This window comes from Trachemys scripta, chromosome 17, assembly GCF_013100865.1.
Source record: "Trachemys scripta elegans isolate TJP31775 chromosome 17, CAS_Tse_1.0, whole genome shotgun sequence".
In the NCBI taxonomy this organism is placed as follows: domain Eukaryota; kingdom Metazoa; phylum Chordata; order Testudines; family Emydidae; genus Trachemys; species Trachemys scripta.
In genome coordinates, this window is record NC_048314.1 from 9066495 (window position 1) to 9083834 (window position 17340).

At 43.6% G+C, this 17340-nt stretch overlaps 1 long non-coding RNA gene across 1 annotated transcript in view; it reads left to right on the forward strand.

The window, feature by feature from the left end:
- The window catches only part of LOC117889454, a 62091-nt gene extending 45337 nt beyond the window's left edge, over nt 1-16754 (forward strand). Inside the window, exon 4 of the long non-coding RNA XR_004648481.1 lies at nt 14734-16754. This is a non-coding gene — a long non-coding RNA (uncharacterized LOC117889454). The remainder of the gene's footprint in view (nt 1-14733) is intronic.
- Nucleotides 16755-17340: the final 586 nt, after the last annotated feature.

The window sequence follows — 17340 nt, forward strand, 5'->3', positions numbered from 1 at the left end:
CCATTACCAATCTGCTCTCAAAAGGGAAGAGGAACTGGAGTTTAAAAACCTACCCTTGCATGGTGTCATGTTCCCTGCCACTGGTATTGGGACTCTTGTCAACTATTCCTTGCTGTGTTCCCTCTGCATAATTTGAAAAATGGGAACAAAGCCTTTGGGAGGGAATCAGTGCTTTCCTTCCTCTGAGGAGCTTTAAAACAATCCTGCCACCAGGGCTGGCTCCAGGATTTTTGCCGCCCCAAGCAGCAAAAAGAAAAAAAGTGGGAAAAAAAAAAAAAAGCCGTGATTGCGATCTGCTTTACCGCCGCCGCTTCAGTCTTCGGCGGCAATTCGGCAGCGGGTCCTTCGCTCCCAGAGGGAGTGAGGGACCCGCTGCCAAATTGCCGCAGAAGAGCCGGACATGCCGCCCCAAGCACCGGCTTGCTGGGCTGGTCCCTGGAGCCGGCCCTACCTGCCACTTAGGAACAAAGTGTTTCAAAAGGGGTTGGCAGCCACAACTGCAAGAGCTCAGCTCCCCTCTATGCATCCACAGAAGTGACCAGATTTTCCTAAAGAATTCAGCATGCTGGGCAGGGAGCTCTTCTGAGAATCTGTCCCTTAATATCATAAGGGGAGCTACCGGCTGCTGGTTCTTTTGTTTAGGTATCTACATAGGAGCTGGGCTCTTTGGAAAATCCAGCCCTGGTTGTGGGTGCTCAACCCTTGGACACCTGGCCATGAGCCCTTTAGATATGTTAGGTACTATGTGAAATCCAATCAGAAGTATTGTATTATTATGAGCCAGGGCTAAACACCATCCCAGGCCAATATTATTCAGCAGTGTCCAGATATGAAGATGAGTACCACTAGGTGCAGGGAAATCTTCATTCTTTATCACTTTGGTCGCTGCTTCTGTTATAAACCCTTTATTTTCAGGACTTTCAAGCCTGGCTGTAAACATTTGCTCTGTAAACTGCTTACCCCTGAATGTTCAAGCATTGATCGCGATACAAAGGGAGTGCTTAAAGCCGATAAAGTCATTGCAGAGAAACTAAATGAATTCTTTGCTTCAGTCTTCACGGCTGAGGATGTTAGGGAGATTCCCAAACCTGAGCCGGCTTTTGTAGGTGACAAATCTGAGGACCATCACAGATTGAAGTGTCACTAGAGGAGGTTTTGGAAGTAATTGATAAACTTAAGAGTAACAAGTCACCGGGACCAGATGACATTCACCCAAGCGTTCTGAAAGAACTCAAATGTGAAGTTGCGGAACTATTAACTAGGGTTTGTAACCCGTCCTTTAAATCGGCTTCTGTACCAATGACCGGAAGATAGCTAATGTAATGCCAATATTTAAAAAGAGCTCTAGAGGTGATCCCGGCAATTACAGACTGGTAAGTCTAATGTCAGTACTGGGCAAATTAGTTGAAACAATAGTAAAGAATAAAATTATCAGACACATAGAAGAACATAAATTGTTGGGCAAAAGTCAACATGGTTTCTGTAAAGGGAAATTGTGTTTTACTAATCTATTAGAGTTCTTTGAAGGGGGTCAACAAACATGTGGACAAGGGGGATCCAGTTGACATAGTGTACTTAGATTTCCAGAAAGCCTTTGACGAGGTCCCTCACTAAAGGCTCTTACGTAAATTAAGTTGTCATGGGATAAAAGGGAAGGTCCTTTCATGGATTGAGAACTGGTTAAAAGACAGGGAACAAAGGGGTAAATAGTGGTGTTCCCCAAGGGTCTATCCTAGGACCAATCCTATTCAACTTATTCATAAATGATCTGGAGAAAGCAGTAAAAAGTGAGGTGGCAAAGTTTGCAGATGATACTAAACTGCTCAAGATAGTTAGAACCAAAGCAGACTGTGAAGAACTTCAAAAAGATCTCACAAAACTAAGTGATTGGGCAACAAAATGGCAAATGAAATTTAATGTGGATAAATGTAAAGTAATGCACATTGGAAAAAATAACCCCAACTATACATACAATATGATGGGGGCTAATTTAGCTACAACAGATCAGGAAAAAGATCTTGGCGTCATCGTGGATAGTTCTCTGAAGACGTCCACGCAGTGTGCAGAGGCGGTCAAAAAAGCAAACAGGATGTTAGGAATAATTAAAAAGGGGCTAGAGAATAAGACAGAGAATATCTTATTGCCTTTATATAAATCGATGGTACACACACATCTTAAATACTGCATACAGATGTGGTCTCCTCATCTCAAAAAAGATATACTGGCACTAGAAAAGGTTCAGAGAAGGGCAACTAAAATGATTAGGGGTTTGGAACGGGTCCCATATGAACAGAGATTGAAGAGGCTAGGACTTTTCAGCTTGGAAAAGAGAAGACTAAGGGGGGATATGATAGAGGTATATAAAATCATGAGTGATGTGGAGAAAGTGGATAAGGAAAAGTTATTTACTTATTCCCATAATACAAGAACTAGGGGCCACCAAATGAAATGAATGGGCAGCAGGTTTAAAACAAATAAAAGGAAGTTCTTCTTCACACAGCGCACAGTCAACTTGTGGAGCTCCTTGTCTGAGGAGGTTGTGAAGGCTAGGACTATAACAGCATTTAAAAGAGAGCTGGATAAATTCACGGTGGTTAAGCCCATGAATGGCTATTAGCCAGGATGAGTAAGGAATGGTGTCCCTAGCCTCTGTTTGTCAGAGGGTGGAGATGGATGGCAGGAGAGAGATCACTTCATCATTACCTGTTAGGTTCACTCCCTCTGGGGCACCTGGCATTGGCCACTGTCGGTAGACAGGATACTGAGCTAGATGGACCTTTGGTCTGACACAGTATGGCCATTCTTATGCATTGGGAACTGCTTTTGTAATTTGAAATGTCAGGGAATTTTATGGCAAACATTTTTTGTTGGAAAATACCAATTCATTGAGAAGGCTTTTGCAGTGCCAGGATGAAATTGAGAAACAGGGAGAGTGAGTATGGGCAGAACTCCAGAGTAGCTAGTGGCTATGTGGTTCAAGTAATCATCAGGGATGTGAGAATGCCAGGTTCAAGTCTTTGTCTTAAAGCTAGGGCTCCCATATCCCAAGTGAGTGCCTTCACCACTGGGCTTATGGTTAGTCTAGGGTAGATGTCTGCCTCTCTCTTTCTCCCTCCCTCCCCCGAAAAATATTGAAATGTCTTGTTTTTGATCCAACATGGCATTAAACCAAATTCTGAAAGCTCAATGTATTTTACAAAACGGAATTCTTGTTTTCTAGCCAGCCCTTATTGTAATCAATCTATAGCCTCCTGGGACTCTTGGGGCCAGCCAGATTAGGCTATATACCCTGGTTGGCTCCTTGGAACTTCATATTGATGGTGAAGATAGAATTCAGAGCTTCCTGCTCTGAAAACACAGCTCCCTCTAATCTGAACTAAAGGAGAACCCCCACTATCAGTAAAGAGTCTCTGGCACATAGTTAAGCATTCCAATTCCATGCAGTGCTGGAGTGCAAAGGCAAACTTACAAACTAACTTGGGAATTATGACCAATCCATATGGACTGCTTTAAAAAGCTAGATTTAGATCTTCCGGTGGTATAAACTAGAGTAATTGACTTGGATGGATCTGACTCTAAAGTGTAACTTGGGCTACACAAAAAGAACAGGAGTACTTGTGGCACCTTAGAGACTAACAAATTTATTAGAGCATAATCTTTCGTGGACTACAGCCCACTTCTTTGGATTTAGAAATGAAAGAGAACCTATAAACTTAACAATCACACTATCATTTAAAATTGTTACCTCTGCCAATACAAATAACCCCTATGAGTCCTGCTACTGAAAGGGATTAGAGAAAAAGAAATATTCCCCTCTCCTCACACACACTTTGTTTTTCCAGTCAAATGCGTGGAGTAAAGCCAGATTTTCATAAAAGTTCAGCCACCAAAAATTCCCGTTCACACTGATGGGCAGATTTCCGAAAGTGCTCAGCTCTGAGCAAGCTGTGATCTTCTGATAAATTGGTCCTCTGTGTAGCATTTGTTTCTTCTGCATGACCAACCAGTTCCCTCAGAGTAGTCAGTTTCATTCTTTTCCCTGTATAGTCAGTATCCCTTGTTGTTTGTGGAGTTCTTTCATATAGCAACACAAGAGAGAAAAAACATTTTTTGGAATGTGATTGTAAATCCTCAATAATAGCCCCGTTCAAAACCCAATAAAAGGGAACACTTTTGAACACAACTGTATAATTAGACTGGAAATCACTGAGGCTGAGAATTTAGCAAGATTCAAAAAGACATTGGACATTTATAGGGATATCAAGAATATCCAGTGTTCTACTTAATGCCAACAAACATTTTGGAGTGGATATAAACATGCTTCATGGTTTAACTGATCTCTATTACAGATAGTTGGTCTGAGACTCTAATGGGAGTGGGGGAGCACCTGGCTGATTATCCCACATCTGTTGACTTCCAGATTTTTTTTCATCTGAAACAGTTGGTACTGACCACTACTGGAGACAAGATAGTCATTGAGTCTGACTCATTCTGGAAATTCCTAGATTTCTGCAAAAGTGCCTGAAACTACTTTTAACTTGCTTTTTGTTAAGTTGATCATATCTCTTTAGCTATCACTACTAATGAAATATAGCCTTGTCAATTAATAAAATCCTAGCAGATCTTCCCTTTTTATATAACCAGTAGGATTATTAAATCCTCGTTATAGTAAGATCACACTCCTTGGAAATCTCACATTTAACCACAGACCTTAGCAGAATTATCTTTATAATTACACACGCATAACGGTTGTGCTGTATACTATAGATTTTAAAGTCCAACCTGGACCTAACATTTCCCCACCAACATACCCATATCAACAGCCTCATCTCGGAGGGTGAGACTGGGGAGGAGGACCCTCCATTCCCAAAGGTACCCCGTCACTCCCAACACCCGCTGCCCTTGTTCCATCTCCGGCTGCCTCCTGCCCATGGGATAAGTGTGGCAGCAGCTGCATGCCCCTCTCCTCATGGCCACTGCTGTCTCAATGCTCTGTGTGTTGGGGAGCGAGAGGAACTGCGACTTGTTGACACACTCACTAGGTGGCACACACCCAGAGCAGGAAGGTGGTGGCGGCCAGCAGGAGCAGGGCACTCATCCTTCGCCATGCCAACCCCACAGGCTGGAGGAGGTGATCAGAGATGACCCAACCTGAGCATGAGCGGGTTGGGTTTTTTCAGGCCTGACCTGAACATGACACTTGTAGTTGGGTCCCAGGGGGGTTGAGTCAGGTTGCAAGGTTCTAGTTTCCTATCTGGAAAGCTGTTTCCTAAGTACTGAACCTTTAAGAGTAAGTTGGCACCCCTAGCCTATCTACAACATGGACTTCAAGATGGGTGCATTTACAGAATGCATCACTCGCACTGTTCTCTCTCTTATGGGGACTTTATATTTGTTCTTTCTTTCTTGGTTTCTCTTACTCTGCAATAAAAACTACCCAGTCTGAAAGCTACTGAGCTCTTTGCCTAGGGAAACATCACAACCTTCAATTCATATTAGCCTTTGAGTGGCTTCAGTGAATAGTAAAACAAAATTCACACTGAAGTCACTGTTGAGTTATTGGATTTCACAACCTTAAAATTGCATTAAAGTTATTCAGGGCTTTTTTTTTTTTTACATTTAATATATATGATAATGAGGAATCAAAGTGCTTGAGCAATTGTTTAAAGTATTGGCAGAAGGTAAATGTACCAAGATTGAATCACCTTATAGCTTTACAGGCAGAAATGGCGTTGGCTCTGGAAAGCACCCAAGCTGCACTTAAGTCCAGCCCCATTCAGGACAGCCCCCAAACACACACTTAACTTTAAACATGTCAGGTCACTAGAGTCATGTGTTTTGAATCCTGTTTCATTTCCATAGAACCAAATTGTGTGTTTTAGAAACACGGGGTCTGATTTTTCCCTTCACTTCTACCAATTTAACTCAATCGACCCTTGACTGACACGAACTGAAGAGTTTCCATTGCTCCAGGGTGCTGCTAGGGGGTGCTGTGCTGCACTGTAGGAAACAGGATGGGGAGCGTCTCTAGAGGGCACCCTTCCCTTGCACTGAGGATACTTCTTCAGGGGAGGGAACTCCAGTTATTAGGAAGAGATAGGTATTAGCAATGGGCGATTCAATCATTAGAAACATAGATGTCAGGGAGAACCGCATGGTGACGTGCCTGCCTGGTGTGAAGGTTGCGGATCTCTTGGGACATCTAGATAGGCTTATGTGTAGTGCTGGGGAAGAGCCGGTGGTCATGGTACATGTAGGTACCAATGACATAGGGAAGGATAGGAGAGAGGTCCTGGAGGCCAAATTTAGGTTGCTAGGTAAGAGATTGAAGTCCAGGACCTCCATGGTGGCATTCTCTGAAATGCTTCCAGTTCCATGCGCAGGGCCAGTTAGACAGGCAGAACTGCAGGGTCTCAATGCGTGGATGAGACGACAGTGTAGAGAGGAGGGGTTTAGATTTATTAGAAACTGGGGAAGCTTTTGGGAAAGCGGGAGCCTATACAGGAAGGATGGGCGCCACCTAAACCAAAATGGAACCAAATTGCTGGCGCTTAACATTAAAAAGGCCGTAGAACAGTTTTTAAACTAAGGGCAGGGGGAAAGCCGACAGGTGCAGAGGAGCATGTGATTCGGACATTCCTTAGGGGAGTATCTATAAATGGAGATTCCCTATGTCCTAATAAGGAGGAGAGGATGGAAAATGATAAAAATTCAGGGAGGATCTGATGAGAAACAGTCACATGAAAAAAGTCCCATTCAATTATGTCATGCAATAGAGGACAGCTAAAAAATGTCAAATTTTTAAAATGCTTATATACCAATGCTACAAGTCTAAATAATAAGATCGGTGAACTAGAGTGGCTGGTATTAAATAAGGATATTGATATAATAGGCATCACAGAAACTTGATGGAATGAGGATAATCAATGAGTCGCAGTAATACCAGGGTACAATATATATCAGAAGTACAGAACAGCTTGTGCTGGTGGGGGAGTGGCTCTATATGTGAAAGAAAGTGTAGTATCAAATGAAGTAAAAATCTTAAATGAACTAAATTGTACTATAGAATCTCTATGGATAGTAATTCCATGCTTGAAAAATAAGAATATAGCAGTAGGGCTATATTACAGACCACCTGACCGAGATGGTGTTAGTGACTCTGAAATGCTCAGGGAGATTAGAGAGGCTATTAAAATAAAAAACTTGATAATAATAATAATGGGAGATTTCAACTATCCCCATATTGACTGGGTACATATCACCTCAGGAAGGGATGCGGAGATAAAGTTTCTTGATACCTTAAATGACTGCTTCTTGCAGCAGCTAGTCCTGGTACCCACAAGAGAGGCAATTCTTGATTTAGGCCTAAATCGAGCACAGGATCAGATCCAAGCTGGACTGCTTGGAAATAGTAACCATAATATAATTAAATTTAACACCCCTGTGGTGGGGAAAACTTGACAGCAGCCAATACTGTAGCATTTAATTTCAGAAAGGGGAAATACACAAAAATGAGGAGGTAATGTTAAAAGAATGCGTAATGCGATAGCAGTGTTTGGAGTGAAAAAATCATTTCTTGCTATAAATTCTAATACTTTTAGAGGAGAAGTTTTAGGACTTATTCGCTCAGATAAAACTATAAAGCTATTCATTCATCATACAATTCTACTGCATCAATGTCAGCAGCGTTATCAGTACTGAGCGCTAAATGTAGGTCTTGGCACTGCTTCATGAGGTCTTCTTTGGAAAACTGATTTTTAATATTTCCAATATCGTATAAAAATTCAAAAGTTTCACAATGACCATGCAACTGGCAAAACCTTTCTTCAATGGAAGTTAGAGCTACATCCAAAATACAATAGAAACATTCAACTTTAAACCTTTCGTTTGGATCGAGAATAGGATCATCATGACCCTCATAACAAAACTGTCTTGTTTTTTTCCGAGGACGAATGAATTGTTGAGGTGCAAACTTCGGTTCAAAATCAAGATCCTCTGCTATTGTTGTTGCTTCTTTGACAGTTTCTTCAAATCCTTCATCTGAACGGTATTTTTTAAAATATTTCAGCGTTTTCTTCAAAATCATCTTTGCCTCGGATATGTCTATGGTTATGTTCGGCATAACTTTGCTGGTCAAATTAATTTGATTTAGAATATTGTGCCAAATAACCGTGCAACATGAAAATTGAAACTGCATCATTTTCTGAGCCAATGTTTCAGCTTCATGTCGAAATGAAGGCTCATACGACAAGTCCTGGCTTATTTCGAATAGTGCATCATAAATTTCTCCTGATGAATATCGGAATGGTCTAATAGCGTCTATCCTGCTTTCCCATCTAGTTTGACTCAGAGGTTTAAGTGTGAGTTTTTGTTCAAGATGCTTCTTCATGACTGCCCAACGGTGTGTGGAAGCACTAAAAAAGTTGTAAATTGCTTGCACTGTGGTAAAATATGAAATGGCATCTTTAGATGATTTGGCATCATCATTGACAACCAGATTGAGCAAATGGCAAGGAATGAAAAAAGCTCGATTGTTTAAATTCAATATTCTTTGCTGTACACCTGCATGTCGTCCTCGCATGTTTGAGTCGTTATCGTACCGTTGGCCGTGCATATTTTCTAAAGGTATTCCATAGTGTTCCAATCTCTGTAGAATTACATCTGTGAGGGCTTTCCCAGTAGTTTCGTTCACTGGTATAAATTCTAGAACATGTTCACAAATTTTCACTTCTGCATTTTCATCAGTTTTCAGAAATTGTAAAACTATTGACATTTGCTCGGTTTGGCTCAGATCTTGAGTACAATCAACTATAATTGAGTAATATTTGGCATGTTTTAAATTCAATAAAATTTCATTACGCACTCCATTAGAAATTAATTCTATTATCTCATTTTGTGTATTTTTACCCAAATAATGGGTGTGAACCTCTCCATCGTTCACTCTTCATACACGCTCAGCCATAACATTATCAAATTTTGCCAATAACTCAACCAATTTTAAGAAATTTCCATTGTTATTCTCATATAAAATATCCGAGGATCCATGGAATGTGAGGCACTGTTCGGCTAGGAAATTAACGATTGCCAGTAAATGTTCCAACACCGCTTGCCAACGTAGAATTTCTGAATTTAGTTGACTTTGCTGTACAGCATTGATTATTGTACCGGAACGTAATCTGTTTGACAGCTCAATCCAATTTGTCAATGAGCGTAAATGATTTTTTGATGTTTCGTATTCTTTCAAATGCTGATGCAAATTTCGCCAGTCATTAAAACCTGCAGTTGCCAAAAGAATATCCGAGTTACAGAACAGTTTGCAGCAAAAACACAAAACGACATCTTTGGTCTGTGAATACACTAACCATGATCTATTCATTTGTTCCCCATCTTTCATTTTTTTCTTCATACTAAATGGCATAAATTGACGATTCAACTCATTAAATGGATATTCAAATGTAGGATCTAGTTTTGAAGGACCTTTTTTCACAATAATATTTCGCATTGTATCAGTAATTATTGTCGGCCATGTACTTGGATCCGATCCTATGTCAGTCTCTCCACCTTCCAATAATTGTTCTTCAGTTTTAGATTTGGATAACAGTTCTTCATTTCTGGACTCTTCAGCTGAAGTAGTAAATCTTTGGATGGATTGTGATTGTTCGTCTTTATCAGTTAGTGAGGATAAACTTTGGTCAGATTGTTGTTCATCTTTATCAGTTGATAAAGGTAATCTTTGGTTCGATCGGTCTTCATCAGTTGATGAATAATCACCTTCAATGCATTGCTTAGAACTTTCTCCTTGATTGTTGACTTTTTTAAAATACTTTTTGAAGTACGAGATAGTTTTTCTAATTCTTTTTGCCGTTTCTCTCTTTGTTGCCAGTAAGCAGCACTGGAAAGTCGTTTTTGTTTTTGTCCCGGCATTTTAGCCCTATAACTACTGGCACCGACGCGAAACGTAAATTAGTGCGAATGGCGCCGACAGGGCAGCACAGTACACACACGTAATCGTGATTTGAGTGACCGTGTCACAACGTGACATGATATTTTTCATGTCAGACTCCTATTGCACTACTGTACTTGCAATAAGTAAGGTGCTAGTCATTGGGGCGAGAGAGCTCCCCACGAGCTTGGATACACACTGGACCCAGCCCTGCTGGCATTTTCCCAGCGCTGAGGTCACCCAGCTGGGAGCCCGAGGGGCATGCAATGGGGAGAGCTCTGGGGCTGTAGGAGCCAAGGAAGAGGTGCTGGGCTTGCTGGGCAGATGCTGCTCCTTTCTGCCAGGTCGCTCGCCCCCTGCAGGGGGAGGCAGAAGGAGACTCCAGGCACCGGCACCCTGAGGCCACCAGGCTGGGAACCCGAGGGGCATGCAATGGGGAGAGCTCTGGGACTAGAGGAGCCAAGGAAGAGGTGCTGGGCTTGCTGGACAGATGCTGCCCCTCTCTGCCAGGTCGCTCGCCCCCTGCAGGAGGGGAGGCAGAAGGAGACTCCAGGCACTGGAGTGCTGTGAGGGGCTGGGGAGGGAGGCAGCAGCCTCTGGGGCTCCAGCAGGCAGAAGCTCCCCAGGGGTCTCGGGGACCCTCCCACCCGGCCCGACTCTTACCTTGCTGCGGATCTGGCCCGAGGTGGATTCATCTCCCATCACAGGCGCTCCCAGGGCCAGGGATTGGGGCTGCTGCTGGATCCCAGCCCTGCTCATCCTTAGTCTTCGCCTTGGCCCCGGCACGAGCTGGGCTCAGCCCAGGCTGCCGCTCCGCTCCCCTCTCCCCTCCCCTGGGTGAGGGGGCCGGGTGGCCACTGACCGTGGGAGAGCGGCGGGAGCTGGTAGCGCGGCCCTGCCCCAGCTGCAGAGGACGGGCCGCTCCTCCTCGGTTTGTTCATGCTGCTCTCCCGCGGTCAGCGGCCATCACCCCCCACCCTCCGAGGCGGGAGCCGGTAGCGCGGCCCTGTCCCGGCTGCAGAGGACAGGCCGCTCCTTGACTTGCAGCAGCAGGGACAAGCCGAGGAGGGGCGGTCCATCCTCTGCAGCCGGGGCAGGGCCGTGCTACTGGCTCCTGCCTGAGAGGGGAGGTGGCCGCTGCCCGCGGAAGAGCGGTGGGGACACGCTCCCCACTTAGCTGGCTCCGTGCCCTGTCGCACCCGGCGGCAGAACAACAGGCTGGTTACGCACACCGGGGCGGTCAGGATGCAGCCCAGGATGCTGCTTGAGGTTTGAGCTGTGGCCCCAGCATTATGCCACCCCATATATTTTGCCGCCCTAGGCACCTGCTTGTTTAGCTGGTGCCTAGAGCCGCCCCTGAGTGGATTACATCCACCCTGATTGAATTGGCCCTGTCAACACTGGTTCTCCACTCATGAGGTACTCCCTTCTCTTCATGTGTCATTATATAATGCCTGCATCTGTAACTTTCACTCCGTGCATCTGAAGAAGTGGGTTTTTTACCCACAAAAGCTTATGCCCAAATAAATCTGTTAGTCTTTAAGGTGCCACCGGACTCCTTGTTGTTTTTGATGATAACCTGTCTGTTCATTCCCTTTGGGGCCCCTGCCATTGGCCACTGTCAGAGGATAGGATACTGGGCTTGATGGATCTTTGATCTAACCCAGTATGGCCGTTCTTATGAGTTCCATTGGCTCTGGACCTCTGATCAGTGGAAGCAGAACGTGAGAATCAATGCCCGGACAATTAGACTTGCACACAAATGTGTTCCCCCCCCCCCCCAAAAAAAAAAAACTTACATGTATTGAGTTAACCAAAATTGAGCCTAAGTCAGCTGAATACAAATCCACAACCCTGTCTGAACCAGAATGTCTAACGCTTGCTTGTACCCTGGGGCTTGTATCTTCATGTATGACACTTACTGAGATTAAAAACAAACCATCACTGAGTTACAAACCAGAGCTATTTATTCAGATTTCTAAAATGAAAATAACAATTTACAAAAAGTCGGCTTCATTTTAGTTTGTTTACATGACATTTATTTAGACGTCCTATATCTGTGTGCATTGCTAAAGCCCCTGGCTACACTATCTCACTGAACACCATCGTGTTTATACCTAGTTTGTTTAAATAGCCTTTAACTGTAAAAGCTTTGACACACGAGGTCCAACCCTGCTCACAATGGGGCCTGAGTCTGATGAGCATCAATCTGGATGAACTCCTTTGAAATCAGTGGAGTTAGCCCAGTGCAAGACTCTCATCCTTTAAGGATTTCCATATGTACTTAACCCTAAACATGTGAATAGTCCCTTCAAGTTCAAGCACGGGGACACCTATTTTCAGGATAGTGACCTAAACCGGGATTAATTTTCAGTGAAAGTCAATGGGGATGAAGCGGCAATAGAACTGAAATTGTTTGAACAAGAACATTTTTTGTTGAACATTGTCAAGAAAAAAATATTGGCTTTCAAAGTTTTCTTTTTAAAAATTTATTTTTAGAAATTGGAAAACAAACAAACAAACAAAAAAGGCTGTTTTGAGTGGTTTTTTTATTGCATATGCGGGAGGGAGAGGTTGGTTGTTTTTTCCTTTTCCCTCCCTCTCTTCCACCTTTCCCCCACCCATTTTCAATGGAAAAAGGGAAAAATGGGGAGGAAGACGGGGGGAGGGAGGGGAAGGAGGGGAGGGAACAAAGAAACTAAACATCTGAAAAGGTGAAACATTTCAAAATCGAATGTTTGGAGAAACAAAAAACATTCAAGAAAATTTAGAGTAAACAATAAATTATTCCTCTTCAAAACCTGGAGAATTAACATTTTCAAATGTTTGAGCTCCACCCCTCTCCCCGCACCCCTCATTTTTGACCATTGGTAATGAGTGTAAACTGGTAAAAGTGAAAGCAGATTTAGGCCACTGACTGCAATAGGATCCACTCTCATTCCTTTTTCCCCCTCCATGTAGTGGAAAAATAAAGTCTAAACATGCCCTAACCAGGAACGCAAGCACAACTACCTAAATATTCTCCAGCACTGCACTGCTCTTGGCATCAATGATTTGCTGCACAAGTGGATGCCATTGGGGAGATGTAGGACTGGCCGCTACTCTGAAATGTCATACTTTCCTAGATAAATTCATGGAGGACAGATCCATCAATGGCTATTAGTCAGGATAGACAGGGATGGTGTCCCTAGCCTCTGTTTGCCAGAAGCTGGGAATGGGAGACAGGGGATGGATCTCTTGATCATTACCTGTTCTGTTCATTCCCTCTGGGGCCCCTGGCATTGACCACTGTCGGAAGACAGGATACTGGGCTTGATGGACCTTTGGTCTGACCTAGTATGGCCGTTCTTATGTTCTTAATGCCAAGCAAACTTCTGTTGGACCTCTACTGTAAGAAATGATCACATGTCAGGACTAAATAACTTTATAGTAATCTTGTATTAAATAGGACTGAAGAAGACCAGGGCCCTGGAATATCATGCTGCAATGATACCTGAGCCTATCGTTGGGTAGAACACTATCATGATACTAGTTAAGGGCCTAATCCTGCAAACACATGGGCCCTGATCCTACAACCACTTACACATGTGCTTATCCTCACATAAATGAGATGCTCATGAGTAATCCTCTTGGAATCCAAAGTTGTTTCCACTATTAAGCATTTGAAGGATCAGGTCTTAATTTAGTAGTGTCCCATCAAAGAACAGGGTCTACCTTTGTATTTGCACAGTACCTAGCCCAAGGGGATTCCGGTCCATGACTAGCATGCCTAGGCAAAATAATGATACATTTTCAAAAGTAACCAGTGGTGCTTGGTGTTCTGAAGGGCACCCAGATTAAAGCACCTTAAAGAGACTTGAATTTCAGAACGTGATAAACTCCCGTCCTCTGAAAAGCAGGACCCTCAAGGAGGTGTCAAGTTGGGCCCTCAAAATCATCCATTGCATCTGAAAATTTAGCCCTGGACATTTCTTCATGATATTTCTTTGGGTGGGGTGGGGGGTCTCTAAAGGTAATATTTTCCAAAAGCACCCAAGTCCCACTGACTTTATATTAAACGTAGAGCATGTCTACACGGTGTGCCAATGTGCGCTATGGGGGTGTGATGACTAAAGCTCACTAACGTGTTGCACATTAATTGGTCCATGTAGACATGCTGGTGTGCACTTAAGTTTCCCTAGGGTGCTTTAACATAGTGCTGTTTCAAACCTTTTTTGCACACCAGCAGGGCCTACATGGACCAATTAATGCGCTTTAGAAATCACATCCTGTAGTGTGCATTGCATTCATGTAAACAGGCCCTGTTGGAAAATTGGGCGTTGGCCCAGAGTCTCTAAAATCCCATTGATTTCAATGGGATTTAGGCACCCAAATGCCTTTAAGGATCTGGGCCTAGGAACCTAAATTTCTCAGGCTCCTTTGAAAATTATACTCCAAGTCTGTATGGCCCCAGAGCTCATCCTACCTTAAGGCATGTCAGCACTTACAGTGCTGCAGGGTGTATGGTGAAGATGCTCCATGTTGATGGGAGAGAGCTCTCCTGTCGGCATAAAAATACCCACAAGTGGCAGAAACTGTTTTAGCAGGAGACGCTCTGCTGCTGACATTGCACTGTGCACACGAGCGCTTATGCCAGCGTAATTTATGTTGCTCATGGGGGTGGAATATTCACATTCCTGAGTGACATAAATTATGCCAGCATAAGCTCTAGAGTAAACGGAGCCTTATTCTAACTGCTTAGTTCAGTCTGTTTGGTGGAAGTTGTATCTTTATTATTGTTCCCTCTGTAGGAGCCCCTTTGTGGAGGACTAGAACAAGGCCTATGCAACATTTATGTTCAACTTGGATCCTCACAATATGGCGTCAGTGGGATTTATATGGTGCCCTCAGCACAGTGAAGAATTTCACCCAGATTGTCTAGAATCTCGCCCCCAGACCACCGCCCAGAAAGATCTGAAGAATGGACATAAATGGAGATGGAAACTTCATGTCACCTGATGAAACCACCCATTGCCTAGGTTGAGAATATGTAGCAGTTAGAACACAACTAAATCCCCCAGATCTGGCCACCTCTGAATTTTGGGAGAGTTTGGATCAAGATCAGAACTGTACAGGTGACCCTAAGCTTTTTAATGGTCTGAGTCAAAAGCCTGGCTCCCAAGCTTTCCTCCTTTGGGGAAGTTCAGGTCCACTTCTGAATCGATGACTCCAGCTCATCCCTCTGATTTTTCATTTATCAGAGGGTGAGATTATTAAAAGCACTCATCTCTGCTCCTATTAAAATCAATAATAAAGTAACAGGAGCAGAGTTAGACCAATGCTGAGCACTTTTGAAAATCTCACCTATATTGATCAGTGACGGACAAATCTTCCAACACCCGTAGACTCAGCCAAGAAAGCATAAAGAGATTCAGAGGATTTAGATTCTTTGGTTTCTGAAAATGGACCAGAAACCCAGGAAGATCAGACTCCCACATGAGGTTTCTGCTGCTTCCCATTTCTGGTCAAGTTAGGAACATAGCGTACACACAGAAAACCACAGGACTGCCACATCTAAGGACATGGGGAGGGATAGTCAAAAGTGTCTATGTGACGTAGGCTCTTTCAATGGTCCAAGATTGTTCTACTGTTTGAGGGAATCTCAGAGAAGGTACATCCAGAACTTGTGGATTGGAGAGACAATGAGAAGGGCAAAAGAGGAAAAGCTCTTGATTCCAAAGAGTTCTGGAAGTCTTTGGGACTCTGGCTTGAGTAAGGACTGCAGGGTTGGGCTACCACCCTTACTAAATGAACTTTGCATAACCACTGTGCCCCGAGATTAAGACCAAGTGAGGCAGATTTAATACAGGAGAACAACAACCTTCTGAAAAGTGGCCTTCATTGAGAATTTGATTTTCTGCAACACGTGACATCTAGGTCCGTGGAATGATGTGTCCCCCAAAGGCTGTCACCATTGACCTTGCTGAAATGGCATGCTGTAGTACAAAGGACTGGAATGGGTTTTTATTATTCTATAAACATGGCCAAACACAAGGAGAAGAGAGGGGGCGGGGGGAAGATGAAATAGTAAAGTGGTTTGGAATCTGCAATGAAGTGTGGAGTCTGGTGCCTGGCCCAGGACTTTGTTTTAATGAAAGCCGTTTGACACACATCTAGCTGAGTGGCAAAAGTGCACCCTCTAAATGGTCGGACTTTCTGGCTGTAATTTATGTGTATTTCTTGGATGTGGCATAGTAAGGGCCAGATGGTTCTGTCCTGCCGTCATGCAAAGCCAGGGGCTGATCGGTCAAGTTCCACTCTTCCATTATTTTCTCCATTTGCTGAAAGAATAGAGACATATCCTATGCAGGGGGATTTTTTTTTTTTATAAAAAAAAGAGCTATTTTGCCCTTCAAATTCAAAGCCTTTTTTTGTGTGTCAACACTGCTCCTGCTTCAGAGTAGCAGCCATGTTAGTCTGTATCCGCAAAAAGAAGAACAGGAGTACTTGTGGCACCTTAGAGACTAACAAATTTATTAGAGCATAAGCTTTCGTGGACTACAGCCCACTTCTTCGGATAATCCTGCATTCATATTCGCTGAGAAATCAGCCCTTGTTAAAGGTTCCTAAGAGGGATGAGCCTCTTTAAACTTTGTTGGGGTCTACTCATATGACACACAAGTGCAGGCTGATGCTGGATAGAAAGCCGTTCATAGACCATTATTTGATTTGACCCTACTGAGGATCTGAATGTATAGCATTAGGTGAATGCTGCAAAAAATAAATTCCTTTAAATAAAAAACATGGTTTTGTTCCCATGGTATCTGTGATCCCTTTCACTCATTTTTTGCAAGTGTGTATGTGTGTGTGAAACATTTTTCATGTGAATGGTCACCAAAACAGGAAATGTTGTGAATGATCTAAAACAGTGGTTCTCAAACTTTTTTCCCCGTGGACCACTCAAAAATTGCCGTGGGTCTCGGCGGACCACTTAATGATCTTTCCAAATGTTGTTTCTACCATTAGCTAACTATTGTAAAGTGCTTTGGATAAAAGTGCTGTATTAAAAAAACCCCTTACTAATAATAAATGGTTTTTTTTGTGCTACAAATAAAAGCACATAACTCATATTTTAATCCCAGTAGTCTTACTTTTCTAATGAAATGGATGTGGCCTCTCTTCCCTGCTGCGGCAGCTCCCTAAGTGGGACTGTGGGGGGTGGGGGGGGGGGAGACTCTCCTTCTCTTCCCCACTGCAGTAGTCCCTGAGCTAGGGCTGGGAAGGAGGAGGGTTTCTCCCTGGGAGCCACAGCTCTGGAGCTGGGGAAAGTCGCCTCTTTCTCTGCCCACCACAGCCCTGCACATCCCAAATTCCCCCCCCCCCCCCTCTGCTCACCCCACTGCCCCTCCCACGGCCAT